This window comes from Myotis nattereri, assembly GCF_964212035.1.
Source record: "Myotis nattereri genome assembly, chromosome: 7".
Taxonomy (NCBI): domain Eukaryota; kingdom Metazoa; phylum Chordata; class Mammalia; order Chiroptera; family Vespertilionidae; genus Myotis; species Myotis nattereri.
This window is the reverse complement of record NC_138082.1, coordinates 23,328,500-23,355,490: the sequence shown is the minus strand read 5'-3', so window position 1 is coordinate 23,355,490 and position 26,991 is coordinate 23,328,500.

The following is a 26,991-nucleotide window of genomic DNA, read 5'->3' as shown; positions in this document are numbered from 1 at the left end:
TCCTTTTAGTATTATGAAGTGGCCTTCCGTATCTCTTGTTATGGCCTTCACTTTGAGGTCTATTTTGTCCGATATAAGTATTGCTACCCCAGCTTTCTTTTCTTTTCCATTAGCCTGAAAGATATTTTTCCATCCCTTCACTTTCAGTCTGTGTGAGTCCTTTCTAATGAGGTGGGTCTCTTGTAGACAGCAAATGTATGGGTCATGATTTTTTATCCATTCAGCCACTCGATATCTTTTGGTTGGAGCATTTAGCCCGTTTACATTTAAAGTTATTATTGAAAGGTACTTGTTTGTAGCCATTTCTTTTTGTGTGTGTGTGGCTGTTTTCTTTCTGGGATTTTTATTTCTTCTTTTTACACCAGTCCCTTTAGCATTTCTTGCATTGCTGGCTTGGTGGTGATAAACTCCCTTAGCCTTTTTTTGTCTGTGAAGCTTCTTATTTCCCCTTCAATTTTGAATGATAGCCTTGCTGGATAGAGTATTCTTGGATTCAGTCCTTTGCTTTGCATCACTTTGTAAATTTCCGTCCATTCTTTTCTGGCCTGATGTGTTTCTGTTGAGAAATCATTTGATAATCTAATGGGAGATCCCTTGTATGTAACTTTCCGTCTCTCTCTTGCAGCCTGTAAGATTCTCTCTTTGTCCTGAACATTTGCCATGGTAATTATGATGTGTCTTGGTGTGGGTCTTTTCGGGTTCACCTTGCTTGGGACTCTCTGGGCTTGTGTGACTTTTTTCTTCCCCACCTCAGGGAAGTTTTCTGATATTATTTCTTCCAATAGGTTTTCTAATCCTTGTTCCTCTTTCTGTTGTTCTGGCACCCCTATTATTCGTATGTTGTTTCGTTTCATGTTGTCCCAAAGCTCCCTTAGGCTCTCCTCCTGTCTTTTAATTTTTTTCTCCAACTGAAGTACAGTTTGGGTGTGTTTTGCTTCCCTGTCTTCTAATTCACTAATTCGGTCTTCCGCTTCTCCTAGTCTACTGTTGATACTTTCAATGGTGTTCTTTATTGCAGCTATATCGCACTTCATTTCTTCTTGGGTCTTAGTTAAGTTGTCGATTTTTTCATCTGTTTCTTCTTGCTTCTTGGATAAGTTGTCGATTTTTTCCTCCATCCGGTGTATGCACTCTAGGACCCTTATTCTGAATTCTTTTTCTGTCATGTTGTATGCCTCTGTATCACTTAGCTGCTTTTCTGGTGAGTCCTCCTTTTCTTTCCTTTGGGGATTTCTTTGTCTACCCATGTTTGATCTCACTGACGTATATAGATATTGAGTCGTTCAGTGGCTGCTCCCTAGGTGGCAGTGGCTCCTCAGGCTGTGGTTGCTCCTTGGGCGGTTGTGGTAGCAGCTGCTCCTCTGTTGTTAGCGGGTCTTCTGATGGGTGCTGTTCACAGCTGTTGTGGCTCTTCTGGCTGGTGGAGGGAGGCTTCACCCACAGCAGCTGTTCCTCAGACAGAGCGTGTGGAGATCAGGAGGCCGCTGTCGCTTGGATCTGCTGCGTTGATTTAAAGGCACAAAATACAACACAACAAGGCACAACGTACCAGGCACTGAACACAAATGAATTACGGTATTAATAACCCCAAATAAAGATGGCCACCCAAGCTAAGAGAGTTGGGGGGTAAGGAAGAAAGAAGAGAAAAAGATAGAGAGAAAAACAGAAAAAAGAGAAAAAAAAAGAAGAAAAAGAAAAAAAAAGAAAAATAGAATGAAGTAGAAGAGGGGAGGAGACTATTCATATGCGGAGAAAACTCCGATAGAACCGCCACTAACCCCAACAAATTCCAGCAACGGATCTCTGGAGTGAATACAAACTACAAACAGCCAATAATATCAAGTGAGGCAAGGGAAAGCAGAAGCACAAAAATAACTGGCCGGGGGTGGGGTGGGGAGGGGGAATGGGAGACAGAAAAAGAAAAAGAAAAAGAAAAAGCAGAACAACCTCACATACAATCCTTAAAGAAAAGAAAAGAAAAAAAAACCACAATATACTCAACAATCGAGCAAGCAACAACAGAACAATAGAGAAAAGGAGAGAATAAAAAATTTGGATAGTGAAGAAAGATAAGGGAGAGGTGGATAAGGATTTAGAGCAGGTGATTGGAAAAGGGATATATAAGTAGGGTGAAATTTAGACAGGGTGTATGAAGAATAGGAAAAATCTAAAGCAGGAATAGGGAAAGAGAAACAGGACAGCAAAAGGGGAAAAGTGGGGAAGAAAGTTTTAGCACAGCAGCACAATTGAGGTAGAGGAAAATGATGCTAAAGGAACGATGAAAATAGAATGGAGAACCTTAGTCCCAAAATAAAATAAAGAGAAAATAAAATGACACTTTAAAAAAAAATGGTAAAATGGCAGCAGTAATAGTACTGGTTAAAAATAAAAATGTAGTAATTAAAAGGGAAATATCAGGTGATGAAAAAAGAAAATAAATGGTTTCTTAGTTAAAAGGTGAAACAATAATTAAAAAAATAATTAAAAAAAATGGGCTGTAATGAAGGTGCTTCAGATCTTCTGCTCCTCTTTTTGGCACACCAGGTATTCAGGAGAATGTTGAATTTTCCTCTGATACACTGTTCCTCTGTGTTGTAAGCCACAGTCCTGATTTTAAGGCAGGCTACATTGGTTTCCCAGACAGCCCTTATCTGTATTTACAGAAGAGTCAGTTCATGGCTCTGCCTCTGGGTGGCAGTGCGTCGGGATTGACCTCCGAGGGTATAGGACCTCTCTGACCAGGTGTTCTCTATTGTACTGGAAGCTGGTCTGGGAATGTCCTCCGCCCAGAGCTGGTTTTCCAGTAGTCACTCCCCGCTCTGTTTCCCAGGCTCCCCCAAAACAGCCTTCCCTTACAAGCTCTGTGACTGACCCCAACTGGGTAGTCCCTTGCACTGGGTTCAACAATCAAACGCACAGATTTAAGAGCCTGGGAAGTTGTGCGTACTCGAAACGCTTCACCTTCCAAATCTGCGCGAAGTCTCTGCGCGCGCTCTGGCTCCTGGCACCGAGTAGCCGGCAAACTGGTGTAATCTGAGGCTGCCCGTTTGTGTCCCGTCCAACTGTGGGCTTATTTATAGCGTTCCCTTCTGCCAGCAGCCCTGGGGGTGCCCTTCCACACTCGTGGGTCACGCTGGCTCCAACGGCCGCGGTCTTTGTGGGGCGCAGAGCCCCCACCCCCCTGCGCGCGTTCCACTCTCCAACCTAAACTGCAAACCGCACCTTTGGGGAAAGTCTAACCTTTCTGTGGGGAGAAGCCGAGTTCCTCTGAGTTCACGTAGTCGCGCTGCTTGAGAGCCGTTGTTGCCGGGTTAGTAGCTGGTCTCTGGATGCCGGCGACAGTCACCCAAGATGGCACGGTCTCCGCGGCTGTGCCGGCGCACCTGGAGAGGTTTCAGCCTCAGCCTCTAACCGTTCCCTTTATCTAGGATTTCTCTGTCTTTCCTGGCTGCAGACTGTCTCAGCTGAATCTCCTCTGCTTATTCGGGCTGTATGCTACCCGTTTCCAGCTGCCCGCCCTTATCTGCTCGGGGACAAGGCACCGACACGTCTGTCTAAACCTCCGCCATTTTCTCTCCCAGAATTTACTGTTTAAATCATGAAGATTATTTTGCATTTCTGGAGTAAGTTTGGGTCTAGAGATTAGAGTTAAACACATATAGGCATACACACACCCCTACACACACACACACACACACACACGTGTATATGCAACACACACATACACACAGAGGCATTATCTCTACTCTGCAGCATACTGCAGCCTAGTGAAGGGCATATGTGTAATAAAAGTAACCACCATCATTATGATGGTACAATCACAGTGGTGGATTCAGTGTGTGAGGGAAGGGTAAGAGAAATTACCAGTTTACCTGGGGGACTCGGAGAAAGTTTGGCAATGTAGACAAAATTGTCAAGAGCCTTTCAGTTTTAAGTTTCAAGACAGAAAACTATTTCAAAGAGTGTCAAACAAGTGATACCTGTTGCCTATCACCAGGAGCAGAAGCCCAAACACTTCTCTTTAGTGCATCTGGGTATCAGAGTCTCCAGGAAAACGCAGCTCAGTTAAGCAGTGGATGGAATAGCACTTCACTCACACAGGGAAGGGAAAGATCAGCTCCAATGATGGGCCTCAGTCTCCTATGGCTGCTAGATACAGGGTACTTGGCCCTCTTGTGCTGCACTAGAAGGATCCAGTCCCCTCCCTGAAGAGGACAGATATAGTAGTAGGGTTGGCCAGGTGCCATATGGCATCCATGCTTGAAGAGAACAAAGGTGCAAACATTAAATCTGAAACAGAGAAAAGTATCCCACACAAGGTGATAAGCCTAGTACAGGCTGTTAGAACTCTACCCTTGGCAAGGAAATGTTCCAGGCCCAAGGCACATTTTTATATAACCACGTTGGGATGGAAAGAATGTCTACATGAGTGCATGAGTCTACCTTTTCCAACAGAGGCTTAAACAAGCAAAAAAAAGAATTTATTGTTTTATGTCACTAAATAATCCAGGAGCAATTGGCTTCAGGCACAGCTGTATCCAGGTACTGAAATCATGTCCCCATTTTCTCCATTTTGTGTGTTCTCCTCTGCTATGGCTTCATTCTTACACCAGTCCCTCTAGGCTTAACTTTCCAGGATGTTCAGGCTTAACTTTCCAGGATTCCCAGAGTCCTGCAATTATTCCTAAAAACTTCCATTGGCCTGTTTTGGGTCATGTGATCACCTCTGAAGGAATTGCTGTGGCTGACAGATCTAGACTTTTATCCCCACCCTGCTTTTATGAGCTTGAGGGTGAGACTCCATGTTGTCCTGTATAGAATGGCAGACAGTAATGCCCAGTTTGCACGAGAAAAGCCAGTGAATGCTCATTAATTGGTAACTAAGCTTACTGTCATCTTTAGGAGTCTTACTCCTAAAGGAAGTGACTTAATTTTTCAATATTAGGAACTGCTATTTTTGTTTTCTAAGCAATTTTCCTTAGTTATATGATTGTGAAGCCCAACATTTACAAACACCTATATCTGTTCAACATCAGTCCTGGAAATGAAGGGCTGTTATCACACCAACTGGCCCAAGGGGAGTGACAAGAGCCCCATCCATGGCAATTTAGATTTCAACAGATTTTAGATAAATTTAAGAAAGAAGAAAAATTACAAGCCCTCAGGGCCACAAAGATTTAAAACATCATCTATCTGTGACTTCCATAGGCACTTTAGATTCTGATGTGGATCCTGACCCTTCTCCATAGGAGAAGGTTTACAGAGAATGTTTTCTGCTTTGAGATCAGGATCACAATTCCCAACACTCTTTCCTATTTTTCTACCTTGTTTTCATTTATCCAGATGGATACCCGCAATTGCATTCCTTGAGAGCATTTCCATGTGGGATTTCACTGCATGAGCACCCTCCAGAAGGTCCTTCCTAGGCATTATTGAATGAAGCCTGAGTAGAAGAAAGGCTGTAAAATGATGTGCTTTAGTCATCTGGAGTATCAGAAAAGTGAACAAGTCCTTGTAAACACAAATCAATTCTTAATGCATCCTATGGAACTGAGGTAGCACAAATGTTCAGGGGCATTACTGGCTGTAGGTCCATATCCAGCCAGATAGGACAGGGTTTAAGCCAGGCCCTCCACACAAAGAGGAGTTGATAGCAGACCATCTCATCGCACTTCTATTGTCAGCATTAACAATTCATATGAGCTTAAACCTTCTCCCCATCACAGTCAGAAGTAGCTGCCAATGAATGATAATGTGTTTGAACTCAACCTGTTATTTCTAAGCAGTTGAAGGAGTCTCCACTAATTTTTTTTTTTTTTCAGGGACAGATGAAGGAAAAACAGCCTCCTTATGCTAACAAAAGAGTTACCCACAGAATATATATAAATACATAGTTAAGAAAACAGAAAAGCCAAATGACAAATACAACCAGCCTGCTGGAGACAAATATCCCTTCTCAGAACATACCTAAGAAGGAAGCAGGGAGAGGGGAAAGAAAGGGAGGCTAAGAGACTGCTCCCATCAGCAGCATTGCCTATTATTTGAAGCATTAGATCTCTTTCTCCTCCCCTGGTCCCATCTTTCCCCTTTAAAGGAACGTGCTTGCTCTAGGATTAGACCAACTTTCTTATTTAATAGAAGAAAAAGGGAAAAACAAAGGAGAAACATCAAATGCATAACAATGATGACCTTCAAAAGGCTGAGCTGAGAGGGCTGGCCTTTGCTCTGTGCTTGTAGCAATCTCTCAATAACTGATTAAAGGATTAACCACCCAATTTGTTCAAAAGAGCACAAGATTTATACACTTATAAGGTCTGGGAAGACATACACCTGAATTAGCATAACAATAACCTACACCCTGGAGTCAGACCAAAAAGTAATTCACATTTATAGTTTGGATTTTAAAACTAACCATAAAGTAGTAAATACAGACTACCTTGCAACCAGCTGCAACAGCATGAGGAAATGTGTTGGTTTTGTTTGTATTTCTTAAGCAAACAGGTCTAATTAGAAATGAAAATCGCACATCAATTGAATGTAGGTTAACAACTGACAGCTCTACACATGTTTTATCTGGGGATCTTAAAGGGATACCATCTGATTCTAACTGGCATGGAAAGAGGTGAGTTCCCAGCAGAGAATATTAAGCACTACCCAGTATTCCAAAAAAGGGGACCAGGCTGGACTGGAAGGGTGTCATTAAATGCAGTGAGCTCACCCCAGGAAGGCAGGTGCTAGAGAAACAACATAATCCCAAGCTTTTGTTTCAGATATGGTCCCACCCTCTACTGTACAGAACTGTTTACTCAAAAGGACAAGAATACATTCCCAGTGTCAGTACAAGTGAAACACACCCTTTTGGGGAGGGTCAGACGCTGGGTTAGGTCTGAGAACAAGGGTGTTGAGCCCAGAGGAAATTTTCCCAAGCAAGTCAATGCATGTGGATGCGCCCCTGGGAACAGGCGGCTGGCTAATCCGTCTGATAGTCCTCACACAGAGATGAAAGTGTGGGAGAACCCACTGCACTACTCCTGATGGGCCACAAAACCCACCTTGTGAGGCCCGACCTCTGGCTACAAGTTATAATCCCTAAGCAGGGTTTAATAAAGGAAGTGGGGAAAGAAAAGCGGAATTAGGATTTTAGTATTGGAGAGCAGGACCTTACAATAAAAACCATACCCAGAAGCAAGCAAAGGGGAAGGACTAATTTGAGTCCAATTTCATCAGGTTTACCCAACTTTCCTCAGAGCTAGGAGATATTTTGCCCATCTCCCCCACTCTTCTCCCATCTTTTCAGCCAAGAATGTAAATTAGCCAATTCTTAATCTTAAATTTTGGCTTCTCCGGATTTCATCATCTTCCTCGGCCCTCCCAACCTTCCCCAAATGCCCTCACCTCCTTCAGAATCCAAGTTCACATTCTCTACTCCAGATGGGTTGCTCCTGCCTGGACTTACCCCTTCTCTCCCTGGACCAGCCCCCACCCATGAATGCTACTCAGCCTTTCTTCTTCTAAAGCCTGCTTCAAGTTCAGCTTCACAAAAAGGCCTTTACAGAAATTTCTACCACCCTCTACTGCAGTAACTCTAACCGATTCTCCTGAGTGGCTGCCCATTCATCTGACACCGGTTGGGTTGTGTCTGTTCACTGTGTCTTTATTAGTGATTATTGTGTGCCTCCTCAGGGGTATCCTCACACAACTGCCCCTCGCCCCCGCCACCACCACCACCAAGGGCTCTTTACTATGCTCTGAAGTCCTCAGTCTCTAGTACTGGTGGTGCTGGAAACCTAGAAACCCTTGCCTGTCTTTCTAGGCCAAATTGCATAAATCAAGAACACACAGAAACCAGCTAATCCAATTAATAACAAGCTCAACACACTATCAAGTTCATCATCTAATTTCAGCCACTAATCCACAGGTGAAGAGTAAAACCAAGTGACTGAGATTTGGCTGGTGCTGTTCCTGCTGTGGGTCTGATGGAGATACGTAAACCATGTTATACCACATCACTTCTTGATTTTTTTAAACTTCATGTGAGTCTTCTTTTTTGTACTATTGAGACATAGTCCAATAACCACAGGCACCACAGTTTCTAAAATCACAATGCAGTGGCACAGCCCAACAAGGGAAATTTTCCTATCGATAAATTAAGGTGAGAAGTAACCTAGTGATAGAAAATTAAGTCCTCTTTATTTTAAACTAGGGACCCGGTGCACGAAATTCGTGCACTGGGTGTGGGGGCGGGGGGGGGGGGAGTGTCCCTCAGCCCAGCCTGCCCCCTCTCACATACTGGGAGCCCTCAGGCGTTGACCCCCATCACCCTCCGATCGCCTGATCAGCCCCTTGCCCAGGCCTGACGCCTCCGCCAGAGGTGTCAGGCTTGGACAGGGGACCCCCATCTCCCCCCGATCACTGGCTCTGGCCCCCGCGCAGGCCTGGGGCCTCTGGCCCAGGAATCATGCCTGGGCAGGGGACCCCCATCTCCCTCTGATCGCTTGCTCCACCCCCCGCCCAAGCCTGACGCCTCTGACCCAGGCTTCAGGACTGGGCAAGGGGACCATCATATCCCCCCAATCCCGGGCTCCGCCCCCCACCCAGGCCTGATGCCTCGGCCAGAGGAGTTGACCCTCATCACCCTCCGGTCACCAATCACCGGATTGGCCCCTTGACCAGGCCTGAGGCCTCCGGCAGAGGCGTCAGGCCTGGGCAGGGGACCCCCAGCTCCCTGTGGTTGCAGGCTCCACCCCTGCCCAGGCCTAACGCCTCTGGCCGAGGCGTCCAGCCTGGGCAGTGGGGACCTGCAGTGGCAGCGGGGGGCGCCGCGATCGTGGGCTCTGCTTTAGGCCCAGGCAAGGGACCCCTAGCTCCTGGGACTGCCAGCTTCGACCGTGCCCAGCTCCCATCACTGGCTCCACCCCTACTTCCTGCTATCACTGGCCAGGGCGGCAAAGGCGCCTGATTCTCCGATCATGGCTGGGGGGCAGGGCAAAGGCGGCCCCAGGGCCGCCTTTGCCCTGCCCCCCAGCTCTTAGCTCCCCCCTGGGTTTCAGATCACTGTCAGTGGCAGGGGGCTTCTTCCTGCTTTCCCTTTCGCCTCCCTGCATTGTGCCTACATATGCAAATTAGCCGCCATCTTGTTGGCAGTTAACTGCCAATCTCAGTTGACAGTTAACTGCCAATCTTAGTTGGCAGTTAATTTGCATATAGCCCTGATTAGCCAATGAAAAAGGTATTGCCGTACGCCAATTACCATTTTTCTCTTTTATTAGTGTAGATTAAGCAAATCACCTTTCTACACAAGAATAAAAACTATATTAATTGGGGCATTTAGAAAAAAGTGAGAACATGTGATCATCAAGCACAAAGAAATCCTGTTTGATATCTGTAATTCTTTCAGTGCCAGAAGCCATGGTCATCTGGAAAATAAGCCTGTGAATGGTAAATAGGGGTCTGAGATTAGTGAATGAAACACTCATAGATTTGTTTATTCTGTGTCTCTGACCCAACCTCTTTGAAAGCATGTCAGACTTTTGGAATAAATTCCTGGCACCCCGACAAAATTAACCAAATGCTAAAGAGGCTTGAGCTGTCTGAGAATAGACCAGGGGACATCTAGAATCAAGTCCAGAGCTTCAGTAAATAGGAATTAACCACAGGCTGATAAAAAGTGGAAAATGGGAGGGGAACTGGGAGGGAAGGGGGAGAGAAGTCAAGAATAATGCAGACAGAGGTTGTATGCAGCTAGCAGTTCTCATTCTCAAAGATGCTACAATGCCACTGGGAGCTTCACAATAAAGAATAGCCCAAATAGGTCCTTTTTTGTGTTGACCAAAGTGATTTCCCTGTAGGGCAGCTTTGAAAAGCATCACAAAAATGAACAAGGTCCTCAAACCTACCTCCTCTTCCTGCTCTCCTACCTCTTGGTAATAAGTTATCAAACAGATTACTCATACAGGAACCTCACTTTCAACCTAACTTTGTGGAAGTATTTGTTTTTTAGCACTTGTCTCAGACACAAATGGGTTTAGGCCACATGGTTTTTGTAAAGCAGTGGAGGAGAGATTCCAAGGAAACATATTTATGACTTATAATATGAAACCATATTTCTGATCACTTTCCATTAAAGGGAGGAAGGAGATTAATTGGCATGAAGCAATTTCCAAGGTCAGCTCAGTGACTTTTCACTGATGGGCAAACCATATTCCTGGCATCATAGAATTTTAAAGCTAGATGGGGCATTGGAGATTATCTCACCAACCTTTACATTTTCCAGATGAGGAGCCAAAATCAGGGATATTCAGCAATTTTCACAAGGTGACATAGTATTAGAAGCAAAGCCAGAGTTAAAATAAAGGTCTCAAGTCTCTCATATATTTAGCTGTATTCTGTTGCCTCCTTCCTATTAGCTGAGAAGCCACTTTAACATATCATCTCTATGGGAAATACAATGACCATGGAGTGAAAGAATCCAGGCTGGCTGAAATCTACCTCAGTCTTACAAAAAACCGCACAAACCCCAATATTCCCTAGATCCGCGGTCGGCAAACCGCGGCTCGCGAGCCACATGCGGCTCTTTGGCCCCTTGAGTGTGGCTCTTCCACAAAATACCACATGCGGGCGCGTATGTACAGTGCGATTGAAACTTCGTGGCCCATGCGCAGAAGTCGGTATTTTGTGGAAGAGCCACACTCAAGGGGCCAAAGAGCCGCATGTGGCTCGCGAGCCATGGTTTGCCGAGCCGCAGTTTGCCGACCACTGCCCTAGATTAATGATTTGACTGTTGCTGTTCATGAAGGCACAGGTGTCTTTTACTATCTAAAGTTAGTCATTTCTGACAAGAATATAAGCAGATTTGTTATTATTCTAATAAATATTATAGAAGAATAAGATTATGAAAGAACACACCTATGGATCCCCTCCCCACTCTTGCTAGAAAAACCCTCTTAAACTTCTAGAAAGCCACAGGCTTACACCAAGTGTATCCTGGACAAAGAAGCTACTTGGAGAATGCATGCATGCTAACTCAGGCATTCAAAATTAGTTTTTACAGCCATTGATCAACTCAAACAAAAGACATCTTCAAAATCATCTGATGGCTGTGACCCCAGGTACAGCATTTGTAAACAGATTCTTCAATGTTTAGGTAATTCAGTCTATTACCAAAGCACAACTTCATTAGTGAAGTAAAAGGGTGCAACTCTGAAGAATAATAGCTGCAAGGCGCTCAGGTTTCCTATGCTCACTGGTGCTGCCCTGCTCCTCACACACTTTCCCTGACCCAGGACCGGGAGCAGCTGTCAGTTAACCCTGCATTAGACATTGGTGGCAAATGCTGAAATTCCAGGTTTCTCCCTTTCATGTTGCCATTTGAGTGAAAAAAAACAGCTGCAAGCTATTACACTCCAGATACCCTTCATCTACATGGAGAATGTGGTGAAGTCATTCCTGTACGGTGCCATGCTGTTCCCTCTAGCATGCACCAGCATTTGGCCTGCATAGGTGAAAGGGATGAAAATTCCACTCAGTGAACCATGTTTATGCAGGTCAACAGCCCATCCTTTTCACACTTTTCTGTGGTCTCAGGTTCCATTTCCCCAGGCCCATTTTCCTGTGAAAGATGTATTTACCTATCATAAAATTTCTCCTATGCCCCCACATCCATCAAAATCATGCTCCTTTTCCAGGCTAAGAAGAGGGTGAGGGCTAGGGGAGAAGTTGTAGCTACGGAAGCTCTCTGCACCTTCCAGGTGATAACTACCAATTATGCAGTGTTTTCCAACATCAACAACTAATTTCCTGATTCTCCAGACACTGATTGGATGTCCAACAATTCAGTTCAATCCTAATGCTATCTATCAGGAGTTAGCATCAGATTCCACAAGTTAAAGGGGCTCCATCTCACAAAATCATCCTCTTTCAGATGTCAGTCGCAACTCCTGAGCTACCTGTACACCTAATCAATTGCCATAAATTGTGGTTTCACACAACCCTTTCCTTAGTTTTGGTAATTTGTTAAAACAGCTCACAGAACTGAGAAAAATACTTCACTTGTGTTAGTTGCTTTATTTATGAAGGATACAATTCAGGAATAGTTGAATAGAAGAGATGATCAGAACAAGGTATGGCAATCCGGGCGGCACAGAGCTTTCATGTCCTCCCTGGGTGTGTCACTCTCCCAGCACCTAGATGTGTTCACCAACCCAAAAGACACATGATGACCAAACATACAACCAGGTACCCATGGGAGAGACCTGAGCAGCATTACCCAAAATGTGTCTCCACAGATTACCATCTCATGGGAAACTCCCCCACAAATCAAATTCTGTGGAATTGAGAAATGACTGCATGCTGTGCTGGCTATAATAGAATATATATGTATATTCTATTAACGTATTGACGGCTTTGAGAAGTAAAGGAATTTGAAAAACTTACCCAAAGATTCCCACACTAAACTGATCACAGAATGCTTCATTCTCGTTAATACCTCTTAAGGAAATGTTAAACTGGAAGATTCCTCTGCCCCTCCAGGTAACACACAGCCTTCTCTAAAAGTCTTTACATACATTATTGAACATGAAAGAGTGGATCTGATGATATTTTAGGGTCTGGATGATAGAAATGGAGTAGTCCATATAGTCAGGTAGAGAAACTATCTCAGGGGCACACAGCCTTGCAGAAAATTCTATCATGCGGTGGTCGTGACTGTAGTTTACCAAATAGTTCAGGCACATAGGATTGCACATCTTGACTTCTTAATGTTAGTCATGTGACTTGCACTGGCCAATAACTGAATGGAAGTGTCATGTAAATCTTTCATAAAAATGTTTCAAAAGCTAGTATGTATGTGACCATTCTCTTCCCATTAGTGAGGCGATTGTAGAAGCCTGTGCTGAGATGCAACCACTATCATCCTGGACCTTATGGAGCAGAGTCCCTTTTATGATCCACAATAGACATGTAGCCAAAGAGAGAAATGAATCTCTGTTACAATAAGCCAGTGAGATTTAGGTGTTGCTTTTATCACAACCTAAAATATTCTGATACATACTACTAATTTGACTACATGATTTTATGTTTACCTGGCCCTTTCTCAATGCCTATTTCTCTCCATCCCCCCGAGGTTCCACCACTACCCATGGACTGAGTTCACCCTAAACAAAATTGCTCTTTATTAGAATGTGCATACGAGAATCTTTCAATACTCAAGAACTCCCCACTCTCCATTCTAGGCTTTTCCACTGGGTGAATTAGCCTCAATGGTTTAGAAAGATTCATGCCTAATTTTATTGAAAAGGGAAATCAGTGCATTCCCTTTGTAGATGGTGTGACTGAATAATTCATTGAAAGCTTCATTATCTATAATTGTGATAACACACACTTGTATTGCACATATCAAATATTCTTGATACATTTTCGAGCAAATATGTGCACATATGTAATCAGCTGTGGTAATCAACTGCACATCAACAAAGAGTCGGAGTGTTTTAGGGGCGTAAGATGCTGTTACAGTGAACAATCATTTAGCAGTGTGGCTTATTTTAATAGACACATCACTTTGAAATAAGTCTTCACCATTTGCTTCAGCCTCTAATTACAAATGCAACAAGAACATAATTCACAATTGCATCATTAAAAAATAAGGCATAAGGGGTTTAATGCATGCCTATGTCCTTTTTTAATGCAGCAGACGTCTATTCATCTTCTCTTGTGTTTCGGGCACAAATTTGTGCTAAAACTTTCTTTCCTCTGTATTAAAATTTCTGAGAGAGTAGAGTGTTTCAGGAAACAACAGGAAATTCATATAAAGGTGCTAGTTTTCAAAAATACTCACAGGCTATCATCCTATTGATATGAGATTGACTTCTCAACATTGTTTTTCCTATGCCAAAAAAAAAAAAAATCTTCAAACAATTTAAAAATGAAGATAAGAAAAAAAATCTATTCAGCAAGAACTACAGATAGTGCAATTTAATCTGACCAATATAAATAGCTTGGAAATTCACTTCTGATTTAGGTGTCCAAAATAAACTAACCTTTTGGAAAGCCACTTTCCAAATGCTGTGTAGAGCTAGCTTGAGGAATTAGGCCTCTGCTAGACACATAATGAACATAAGAATGTATAGTACTAAAGCATCTTGTTTAAGGTCAATTCTCCATTTTTTTCCCTCCAGATAAAACACTAATTATTCAAACACTACTGAAGAAAAGAGGTGCCACAGCATACACTGTCAACTTATTAGTCCGGGTCTGCAGCACTGACACTTTGTCTAAAATAGTGTATCCCCACCTGATGAATAAGGTCATGGTTATGACCCTGAGGTCTAAATAGCAATGTTATCAAATAAAAAGTCTAATATACTCTATTATGCCTTTAAATGTAAAATTATCATCACTATCTTTTATTTGATAAAACATAAAAATACTCGTGCATTACTAATCATCATAGGAAACTCAGAACTATGTGGAAAGAAAAAAACACATCAAGGTGCTGTATTCTAAGACCTTCCTTTTTTATGGGTGGAAAAGGAGAACAGTTGTCCATTGTTCAATACAATAAATTGCCTTTCCTGTACTTTAATATTAACTAAGTTCCCCCGGTTACATAATCCCTTGATTAAATAATATAAATGCTCTTACCTTGTTATTATTTTAATTTCACTGATATTATTTGGTCAGCATCAATCCTTTTCCTTAGAAATGTTATAAAAATATTTTTTAAATCAGGTTTGGTTTTTTTTTAGCCATATCTAATTTTAACAGTTATGGCTTCTGCCATCTTGAGTTTTCTTTATTTCCACAAAGTTCAATTTTCCCAGATCAGATTTTATATGTCTAAATTTTGTCAAGAAGATTTAATTTTGCCATCAGTTTCTTAGGCAATAACAAATTCTACCACAAGCCATTTTAGTCATTGTCAGTTTTATTTTGTTGTGATCAGATCTTCTAGTAATAGCAATTATGAATTTGATAAAAGCAAGATAGCTTGTATTTATTTCTTACCTAACCCATGAGAAAATTGGCAGCAGTTTCTGTGAGACAGAAATACAGCCAAAAAGCAAGATGTAAAAAAGAGAGAGAGATAGACGAGGAAAGGGGAGAGAACCACAGGAGGTGGAAAGAAAGAGCCACACTGAGCAAAGCCGAGACGCTACCGCAGTGTATTAACAGCTTAGTGTTTGGTGTTGTCAAACGTTCTGCAGCCAATATGGCAGAATCTAAACCCACAGCCTGCCTGGCTGGCATAGCTCAGTGGCTGAGCATCAATCTATGAACCAGGAGGTCACGGTTCAATTCCTGGTCAGGGTACATGCCCTTGTTGCAGGCTCCGTCCCCAGTGTGGAACCTGTAGGAGACAGCCAATCAATGATTCTTTCTCATCATTAATGTTTCTCTCTCCCTATCTCTTCCTCTCTGAAATCAGTAAAAATATATTTAAAAATAAATAAATAAAAATAAACCCACAGCTTTGTTACAGTTTTTAAGTTATTGTCCAGTTTCATAAACTTATTTTTTAAGTTAGGACTGAGACTGAATATTATAGTCTCCTAATGGTTTGATCAGTGCTCTGTGAAGAGGAGAATCGGGCTATGATTTGTTCAATCATCCATTTCTTCACTCATCCATACATAACATGAGACATGCAGCTCTCAATGTGCAGGTATGGTGCTAAATACTGAAGAAATGGGCATATGTGGGACAACCCGAGCCCCTGCCTGTTCTCAGAGTCAAGGCAATATATATATATATATATATATATATATATATATATATATATATATATCCCGGTGCACGAAATTCATGCACGGGGGAGGGTGTGTTCCTCAGCCTGGCCTGCACCCTCTCCAATTTGGGACCCCTCGAAAAATGTCCTGCCAGTTTACAGGGATTGGGCCTAAACCAGTAGTCGGACATCCCTCTCGTAATCCGGGACTGCTCTGCCCACACTGCAGCCACCGCTACTGCCTCAGCCACTGCCTGCCCAAGATCCATGGCTGTGGGGAGAGGGCCCGTGCCCACGCCCCGCAGAGAATCAGCTGGGAGGGAGTGCTGTACGCTGGCAGTGGGGCCAAGGACTGGTCCCTGGACCCCGCCAAGTGGGCCCAGCTGCAGAGGAGCCTGGATAAGAAGCCGGGCGAGCTAAGCAGCCAGAGGAGGAGCAAAAGAAGGGAGAAGGAGATGTGAGCGGCCCTCACACCCTCCGGCCTTGTCTTAGCAAATGCAAGTGGGAGCAAGCGGCTGTCCATGGTGCTTTCTGTGCCTTATAGCTGCTCCGGTGATGTGACCAGGGCTGCATGAGCAAGCCAGGGGCCTCTGGGAGGGGGTGGGTCCGCGGGCCCAGCATGCCATGCCTTGCGCTGGGGTCGGGGCGGGCTGCAGTGGCTGTTCTCTGGACCTTCTGGGGAGAGCCGCCCCAGATCTCAGTTTTGCTGGCACCAGGGCCCCCTGGGGCTCTCCGAGGTCCCTCGCCAACTGCCTTAAGAGAACCTTTAAGAGAGTTTCCGCCCTCCTGCCCTCGGATCACCATGGCGATCGAGGGGCGCAGGCCCTCCCGCCCTTCAGTTGCCATGGTGGGGGTCGTGGTTGATGCCTGGCCTGCGCTCCGGCCCTCCCACCCTCCGATCGCCATGGCGGGGGTCCTGTCTTGCAGCCTGGCCTGCGCCCCGCCCTCCCGCCCTTCGATTGCCATGGTTGGGGTCCGTGGTTGCTGCCTGGCCTGCAACACGGCCCTCCCGCCCTCCGATCGCCATGGCGATCGAGGAACGCAGGCCCTGGCGCCCTTCAATTGCCATGGTGGGGGTCCGTGGTTGCTGCCTGGCCTGCAACTCGACCCTCCCGCCCTCTGATCACCATGGTGGGGGTTAGGGGTTGCTGCCTGGCCTGCGCCCAGCACTCCCGCCCTCCAATTGCCATGGCGATCAGGGCCGAAGGCCAGCCGGCAACCCCAGCTTTCCCATGGCGATCACCCACTGGGGGATGGGGAAAGGCAGCCGTTGCCCACCCCCCAACTCTTGCCTGCCGCCTGGGGTGCCGATCACCATTCTTCAGTCCTTCCCCTTTCACCTCTCACTATTGTGAGTATGCAAATTAACCGCCATCTTTGTTGGCAGTTACCGCCACCTTGGCTGTCAGTTAATTTGCATATCCTGCTGATTAGCCAATGGGAAGGGTAGCAGTCGTACGCCAATTACCATGTTTCTGTTTTATTAGATAGGATATATATATATATATATATATATATATATATATATATATATATACAAATAAGTAAGATATATGCCAACTGTGATCAATGGTTTGAAGCAGTAAGAGGGTGATAAGGCAGAATCAATGGGAGGTAATGCCTCTAAGAGGAATGAAATTGGAGCTGAAACCTGAAGGGTAAGACACAGGGAGCTAGGAATTGAGCACTACAGACAGGCAGGGTAGAGAGACAGGGAAGGGCACTTATGGAACAGAAAGGAGGTGGGCATGTTCAGGGATTAGTGAGCAAGCGAAATATTCCAAAATAAGGTATCATCCTCTGATGAGTATAAATTAGAAAACACACAAAATATTTCTTTTCAATAAGATGAAAATCTAAATGTTTGAGATAAATGTTGGAATACTGAGGTGAGAAACATTAATTCCACTATTTAATTTGTCACTAAACTGGCATTCAAATCATCTTAAGTATTCAAAACCAAATATGTAAGTTATCCAAGTCATATTTCATATTAGTAAGTCTAAGATTACATTTTTGAGGAATAATTGGAGGTCTGCTCTTGCTTGAAGTTCCTGAAACATAATTTTCCCTTTTGGTTTAACCCATTATGCAAAGCCTGGAGGAATAGTTCAGCAACAAAGACCTTCCCCATCAAATACAGGAAGAAAACTAACTTCATTTCCTCCTGTTCCTTCCTGCCGCAAATCTACCTTCATATCAGAAGATAAACTGACCCCCAAACACGGGTGTAATTCAATATTCTATTTCAAATGCCATATGATTTGCAACCCAAGTAATTAACAGCTCACTAGGGACCCTATTGAAATAAAACCAACTTTGATCCTACTCCCAAATCCCTTGCCAAATGTATGGGCAGCACAAATCCCTCTGCTTTTGCATTAATTGCAATGAAAAACTATATCAGAAGAATGCTGTCGGTGAAAGAGCAGGTAACAAGGAGGGTGTGTTTTTCAGCTTGATTATTAGAGAAGCTAATTTGAGTGTTGGGATGGGATAAATACTAACATGCACAATTCTTCTCTATCCTGAGCTAAGCCAGCATCTTGGCTCGATGGCATTTGGAGGAACAGAGGCATGTGAGTGAGATGGGATGCATCTTAACTTCAAGAAACAAACCTCTGGTTCTCCTATTACATCCAAGAGAAGGGTCATATTTTAGTTTTAAGATGTTTACATACAGAGGATGGCCTTTTGGTCCAGGTTTAATGTACACAAACTATGTTTATAGACTAGTAAACCGGAGAGTTTTCAATAACTTGTTCCTCTTCTATTCCAACGATTTGATTATCTATAGTGGTTTACATAGTGTAGTCTGAACAACAGATCAGCTTTATTTTGACAGAAGTCACTTGCTAAAGTAAAGGAGTCCCTGGTGAACTACCTTGAAACAGATAATAGAGACATAATTGATGGTCATTGGTAACTACAACATTGCTTCAATAATAGTGGCCACTTGTTGAACTCCGACCTTCCGCCAGGTACTGTGCTTCAGACCCCAGCCTGTTTTCCTCCCAGTACCTATCAGTTATAGCATGAGGACTAGAGTCAGGAGCTTAGTTTTCAGTTCTAGCTCTGTCACTTCCTAGTCTGTGACTTTGCACAAGTGACACCTCCCTGAGCCTCGCTTTCTTCTGCTACAAAATGGAAACTATAATACCTACCTCAAGAAGCCATTGTAAGGGTGAATTGAAATTTTAAAAAATATAAAGTAATTCTAAACAATAAAGTTCTACATAAATATGCACATAATCATTATCAAGTAGTATTTATGAAACACCTACAAATTGCCAAATCATAAGCTAGATCTTTACAAAGATTTTCTCCAGTTCCCACACACCCTGATGAGTACCAGTAAGTATCTTCCCCACTTTCCAGACAACTAAATGGATGTGCAGAGAGGAGAAATATCTTGCCTGAGATTTGGCTGGAATAAAAATTCCTGTTCATTATGGAAAAAAATTCTCAGAGATTATACCAACAAAAGGTAAACTCAAGTAAAAACACTTGTTGTCTTTCTTTTTAAAAAATTCTACAAATAATCTGCAAATGTTGCATATATGTGATCACAATGTGTGTATACAAAAGAAATGCACATCTACGTCTGTAATAAATACATTAAGCTGTCAATCATAAATCACACATAAGCAAAGTAAAACTTGACATGGGGAGTAAAAAGTCATTGAGTAACCTAGCATCTCTCTGTGCCCCTAGAGCTTGTACAGCCCAATTAAGTAAAATTAACATGTGCCAAAGTGGTGAATCTGAGCTACTGGAGTTGTAAATTACCCTAAGGCAGTGGTTCTCAACCTTCTGGCCCTTTAAATACAGTTCCTCATGTTGTGACCCAACCATAAAATTATTTTCGTTGCTACTTCATAATATAATATTGCTACTGTTATGAATCATAATGTAAATATCTGATATGCAGGATGGTCTTAGGCGACCCCTGTGAAAGGGTTGTTCGACCGCCAAAGGGGCTGCGACCCACAGGTTGAGAAACGCTGCAGGCCTAAGGTGTCAAAGACATAGCAACTGAACTGGGTGATGACTTCTGCCTTGTTGTTTCCATGGTCCCTATAGAGTTTAACAACTTCTTGTACATTCTCTTTTGGAATTCTCAAGGTCAAAGTGAGTTTATATGAAAAAGAAAATAGAAGGTGCAAATAAATTGTGTCATTGTAGGAGATGCATCTGTAGATATCTAGATGTTCCATGCAATTCCATAGATTATTGGCCATATGTATTAAATGGTCTACTCTGTGTTGGGGAAACAAACACATCTAAAGTCTCAGTAGCTGAATACAGAAAATGTTTATTTCCTGTTTATACAAAGTTCTCTTCTGGTTGGAACATCTCTCCAGGTCAGCTGTCTTAATAGTAGTAGTAGTAGTAGTAGTAGTAGTAGTAGTAGTGTTTTGGTGGGTCTGTCATCTCAACACCCACCAGAGCAGCAAAGAAGAAAAAGATACAGGATAACATAAGACCTTGTCATTGCCTCAGACTAGAAATGACACCTGTCACTTCTGTTTCTTTCATTGGCAGGACCAAGTCACATGGCCCTTCCTAACTACAAGGGTGAGGGAAGTCTCTTATGCTCCCCAAGGAGGAGGGGAGATCCAGAGGGAGCACTGTTCATATTATTCCATGTGCAAGGGAATTGTGCTGGGTGCTGGGATTTGAGAATAAGTTAGACCCAATGCCTGCCCATGAAGGGCTCACATCCTTATAGAGGAGACATGAATTACCGAGTTTGCTATGAAATAAGCCACACTATGATTTGTACTCTAATTCAGCAACAAACATGGGGCTTGGGGAGTGCCAATGAACAATTAATTACAACAGGGATGAAGAGAAGATTTAACAGAAGAAGTAATATTTGAGTGGAAATGAAACTAGTTTTTATATGTCACTCAACAAAGTACATAAGGACAATATCAAAGAAAAGAAAGGCAGCATGGGGTACTGCAGAGCTCCCCCAAATCCTTTCCCAGAATGGTTCCCAATAGCACAGGGAATGAGGAGGCCCTACTGAAAGGAATCCTGAAGCTGCCTGACCCATCTCACCCGGAGCGTAAATTCCTGTTTATAACACAAATGCGTATAATTACACAACTTTTGCTCTTAATACAAATCATACAATTTCTTCCATAATCTTCAAGTAAAATAATACTGAATTAACCTCATTTTGCCCTGATTTTTTCTACTCTTTAGCATAACTCCATGTGTTCCCTGCAGGTCCATAGACTCTAGGTACAAAGCACTGAATCAGAAGGAATCTAGAGCTGAGAGACTGACAGTATTGCCCCAATGCTACCAGAAATGATCTGTGTGGCTTTCAGAGGAGTCATTTAACTTCTCTTCACCTCAGTTTGTCCAACTGTAAAATAAGATCATCATATGCCATTGTCAAAGTCTCTGTCTACAGCATATTTCTCTGTAATGAGAGCATAACTTTGAAAATGTATGCAACAGGTGATACAAGCCCACAGCAGTTGAGGTGGATGCTGTGATTAAGCTCTCTAGACCTCTAGGCCACGATGCTTTCGGCTACAAGGGTTGAAAACTGTGTTCTCCCACACTGAGGGTTCTATGTGAAGCATGATTGCACACCTATAAGATTCTAGAGGCAGGAGGGAGGTGGTGACCATCTGCCTGCTCCTCTTGGCTGCCTTCCTCCTGACAAGTACAGTCCAGGAAACACGATGTTTTTCTACGGCAGCATTGAGGGTCCATCCTCCAGCTCAGGGGACCTCAAACTTTTTAAACAGGGGGCCAGTTCACTGTCCCTCAGACCATTGGAGGGCCGGACTATAGTTTAAAAAAAAAAACTATGAACAAATTCCTATGCACACTGCACATATCTTATTTTGAAGTAAAAAAACAAAACGGGAACAAATACAATATTTGTATTTGCATGTGGCCCACGGGCAGTAGTTTGAGGACCCCTGTTCCAGCTTATAGGCATCATCAAGGGGCAGAGATGGCAGCTTCTTGATTCCAGGTTTCTGATTCCTGGATATAAATTTGTAATGTGCTCTTGACTATATCAACAGTGGTAGCTACAGAGATGAGCGCTCCCTCCCCAGTGGGTCAATTCCATATTTTTCTGGGCATAATCACTGAGAATCCAACCTAGTAGTACCTTCTCGGGGGCCTTTATAAGCACTTTATTCCCTCTATAAAATGCCCTCCTGTTTAAAATACCTATGGTGGCGGTCTCTATTTAATCTACTACTAAACAAGCCTAAGCCTTCCTGAACTTTTTTAACCTCAAACTACCAGTCTGTGGAGGACAGTAAACTTGAAATGGAATTGGCTCATGGAAGGTGTCTGGGCCACCTCAAGAGCCAATCTCAGATTTCAGAGATTTGCTCTTATTTCATCAAGAAACATGAACAAGGAAGGGCCTCACTGGGTTAGGAAGAAGGAGGAGAATGATCACCCAAGGCACAATTTCAAGAAAACTACCCACTCAAATTGAAAGAAAACAGAATATCCACATTCAGGGTGAGTCTTTAAACCAAAGAGTATGTGTCCTTGATGTCCCATCCCAGTCTTCAGTCTGTTCAGGGGTCATGAATGGGGATTTCTAGGAAGTACATTTCTCATATTCTAAACTTTCAGCTGGATCTGAATATGTCCTGAAATGAATGAACCTGCAAAAATGGAGGAGGTATTTTTGTTTCTGGGGACAAAGGCTAACTAATTTTATCTTTAAGAAGGAAGCAGAGTGCAGACAGTGTGGCTCAGTGGTTGAATGTTTACCTATAAACCAGGAGGTCACGGTTCGATTCAGGTCAGGGCACATGCCCGTGTTGCAGGCTTAATACCCAGTGTGGGTCAAGCAGGAGGCAGCCAATCAATGATTCTCTCTCTCTCATATTTTCTGTTTCTCTCTCTCTCTCTTCCTTTCCCTTCCTCTCTGAAATCACCATAAATACATTTTTTAAAAAGAAGAAGGAAGCAGAGAATATACAGGAATGGCAGAAATGCTAGAAAATGGTTAATGAGGAACATTGTCTCTAAGAACCAGCTTATGCCAAAGAGAGAGCAACACAGACTCAATAACTAAGCAGAAGAAACTCAAGTAGAATACTGGTGAAGGACCAAGCTGTGGTCCTGAGGCCACAGGAGCTGTCAAGGGTCCAAACACCATGCCCATAGAAACAGAACTGTCAGCCAATGTCCCATAGATTAGTATCCTCCGTAAGACTGCGAAGGCTGGTAGCAATCACTCGTTCCTCTGAACAGAGCACATAGAATTCAGCAGGAGTCAAAGAAAAACTCCTGCCTTCATGCTATTGACAGTGAATTATCTGGGGTGATATCCAAAATACTGTAATTGTGTGAGAATTCTAGTCTCCATATGCAACCTGCCAAGGAAATATTGTGATGTTTTCCATAAAGTAACTTGTATCACTATCTCTGATTTCCCATGACTTTTTAAATGAGATTGGTAGGGTGCATTCTTCCTCACCCAACTAAAAGCACAGTTCTACCTAGAAAAGCTGCCTCTGAAACAAAGGAGAGCACTGGCCAGGCCACGCTGAAGAGGAATTGCTGCTCTTCGTCCAGCTGCTATTACCTGTGAATTCTTGAGCACCTCCAGAAGCTTTGTGCCAATGGGAGCTGCTGCAAAATTGCAGATGAAGGCTCAGAAGGGTTTGGGGTTTCCACACAGCCATCCTCACACCCTATGCCTGGATATTTGAATACTGTGGGGGCTCAAGGTTATTGCCACTACTCTAAATTCCCCCAGGCTTCATTTTAGCCCTTGATTAAACTTTTTTCCAGGTTTTCTATTTCTTCATGGAACATTCCTCCAGATTCCTGGTTACAGGACTTTTAGGAATCTTCTAACACCATAGGGACAGAATTGGCCACCCAGGTCCGTGGTAACTCTGGGCTGTTTATAGCTTCCCTCCACAGCCACCTGCCTGTGGACATCATTGCTAACCTCATTGATTGCCTTTAAGCTGGACCTCAACTCTTTTGGTTCATGTAAATTTGGCTTAACTCATTTTCCCAAATTTTTTAGGACCTCTGGTTGACAGATGTCCTCCCAGAAAATGCTAAGTGCTTCCTAATGGCCAACCTATTGTGACCCATCCTGGCCACCACAACAGAGCAGAGATGTGGTACAAGGGGTGAGCATCACAACATGCAGAGTCCTATGAACCTGAGCATCACTCTAGAGCAGCACAAAGGTATGACATCAAGAACTTAGTGAAGAGTCAGACCTGTGTAAAGTTGGGCTTGAGAACATCACTTAGCCTCTCTAGACTTCAGTCCCTGAGCTCTAACCTCAGTTTCTTCAGATAGAACCACATGATAGAACCAAATGTCCATTTCTGAGTCTTGCTCTCCCATGATAAAAAATAGAAGAGTGAAAAGAATAGGAGCTTCCACATTTCCTGGGAAGAGTTTATAGGAGCCTGTTTATGGGCCTAAAAGTCAGTAATCAAGTCAGATGAACTGGATTAAAACAAGTGAAAACAGAAGCACATCTTCCATATAAAATAGTGCTAATAGTAACTATATTTCTAGAGCTCCATGCCCTTTTAAAGTACCTGTGAGTACATGTATCTCAGTTAGTCTTTTATTCTGTGAGATAGCTGAGGAAACCAACTGGAGCCTACACTTTGGGCTCTACATCTCCAATGTGTTTTACAGCCAGAAGATCTTCATGATAAAACCTGAATATTGGCTTCCACTCTTGATTTCTACTAAGCTCAGACCTGCAGTCAAGAGCTCTGGGTTTTTCTTGCTCACAGAAAATGTTCTGCAGGCAGTCTTCCAAGAGACTAAACACATGAAGCCCTGACCTCAGAGTCTCCCCATCTTTACCCACTAGGAAGGGGAGGATTCCCCTGAGCAAAACCTTCTTGAGGGAGTGCAGGGCAGCTATTGGAGGGAACTGTATGTGGTTCCACCTGCGGCCCGGGCTTCCCTCAGGAGCTTAAGAGGTATGTATATTCTGAGGGGGAAAATGTTAAACACATTGAAAACATCAACCCCAGTCTCCAAAGAGAAGGTTTTATCTAAGGTGAAAGACAGGCTTTCCTGGGGTCCTTCCTAATGGTGCCCCATCTTCCTTAGTGTTTGCATTTCTCTTCCTCACTTCCTCTTCCATCTTCTCCTCAGTATTTCCTTCCCCTTTTCCCATGTTCTCCCTATTTCCTCTTCTACCAACTTTCCCTCCAGCTCGTTTCCCAGTCCTTCCTTCCTGCTTCCCTTTTCTCCCCCAGGGAGCTGATAGGCCTATGTTTTAAGCCTCGGTGGCTTTGATCAGGATTAATGCTTAGAAAACAACATAATCTGCCTGCAATGCAATTCTGTTGTTTACTTCTTCTTAACCAAATTCAGCTAGCAGATTATACATTTGTTCCACTGTTTTCCTTTCTTAGGGAAGTACTTAAGAGATCCTGTGTTGTGTACACTTAATTATTTGTGTAGCCTACCCTGTATTTATCTGTTGATTTTTGCCAAGTATTTCCACAGAATTCTCAGTGATTGGCTAGTTAAAATTCTTCTGCCTTAATGAACATCCAGCCTCCCTGTGCTGATAGAATTATCATTTGTGCATGTAAAAAGAAAGGTGGACTCTCTATCTAAAAAATTTTATGACTTCCCTTATAACCTGAAGTTATCTCTTGGCCTTTGGCTTATCTGGAAAGGAAGCTGAGTAAAAAGAACATTACTTTTGTTTTCAGAACTCTACTGACATGAAGATTTTTTTTTTTTTAATTAACTGTCCTGGAGCTATTTTTCAAAATCAGCCATGAAAAGAGGCAGAGAATCCTAGTATATCACCATAGCCATTTCATCATGAGTCCATGACATCTGAGCAGTTCTGTGATAGATCCATAGGGCTGTGAGAGAGGCAGCATGTCTTTGTCCTGTGAAGTTTTGAACCTGAACATTGCAATCCTTTCCTAGCCTCATTGCCCCTGAGTGTTTGAAGATGTCTGGTTATAGTGCCCGGGACAGACTTCATTATCTGACCGAATGGCCAAGGGCAGTGGCAATCTTCATGGGACAGGCAAAGTTAAACTCCCTGCAGGGCATGCAATGAATCTGAGATGATGCAGCATGACCCTAATCCATATCACAGAAACTTCAATTCTCAAGTCATCTGTCAAGTGTGTGTATGTGTGTGTGTGTGCACACATGCTTGTGTATAAAGATCCACATATGGCAAACAGGAAAACCAATATCCCAGTTTCTCCCTGGGAAATACTTTTAAGCGTGGCCCCAATAACCAGTGGAATTGCACGTGTTGCATGTCAACATTGAGCTTTCTGAAATTACACAATCTGAGTCAGTAATTCAGAAGGCGTCAAACTAATAAATACATACTGACCAATTTTCAGTAGAATGATGACTTTTTAAAATAAATGCACATGCTCACTCCATCTTTAGTATTTTTCACTTGTCTCACTGTTATAGCCATCTAGGTTTTTCATTTTATGACTATATAAAGATTTTGAATGCAGCATTTTTTTACCTTCTCAAATTGCTATTTTCTAATACATAATTTCTTTCCCAAATACACATCCTCCAACAAACAGAGGTGGTTTTTATTTTGTTACACTCTTAAAAGGGGCTGTTTCTAAAGTGTGGCATCTTAATAAGAACAATGCCTTGTATTTGAGCCATCACTTCCATTCACAGACTACTTTCATATTTATTACTTTATTATTATTTTGATTCACACAACACACAGGTACTGCCATCTCCTTCACTTCACTTCTCAGATCCTTAATCTGAGAGTTGAAAAATATAAGGCATATGCCCAAGGGCTCAGAGCTAGTGAGAGCAAAGCTAATATCACATACCAGTCTCTCTGACTCGGAGTCCAGCTCCCCTTCCACTCTCTGCCTCGCCCCTTCTGAATAAACATTATGATGAAACTGTGCTTCTGACAAGAGCAATAAGTGGGAAACTTCAAATTTCAAATCACCTTCAGGGACTCTCTCCTCTGAATTCCTTCTCATTCACTCTCAAAAAGGGCCACATATCCAAGAAATAAGCCACCACACAACAAAAAACTTGAACCATCTGAAAGATGCTGATACAGTCGCGAAGGTGGAATGAAGGAAAGCTACTTACCCTTCACCTCTCAAGTCCTCCCAGCTATGATTCATATTTCCAAGGCCACATTACAAGCCTAAGGTCAGCCCTTGAGCCTCCTGCCAAGGAGACAGCCAGTCTTCTTCCCAGCACAGTCATAAATCTATACAAGTCAGAGATGAAGGGGGAAAGAA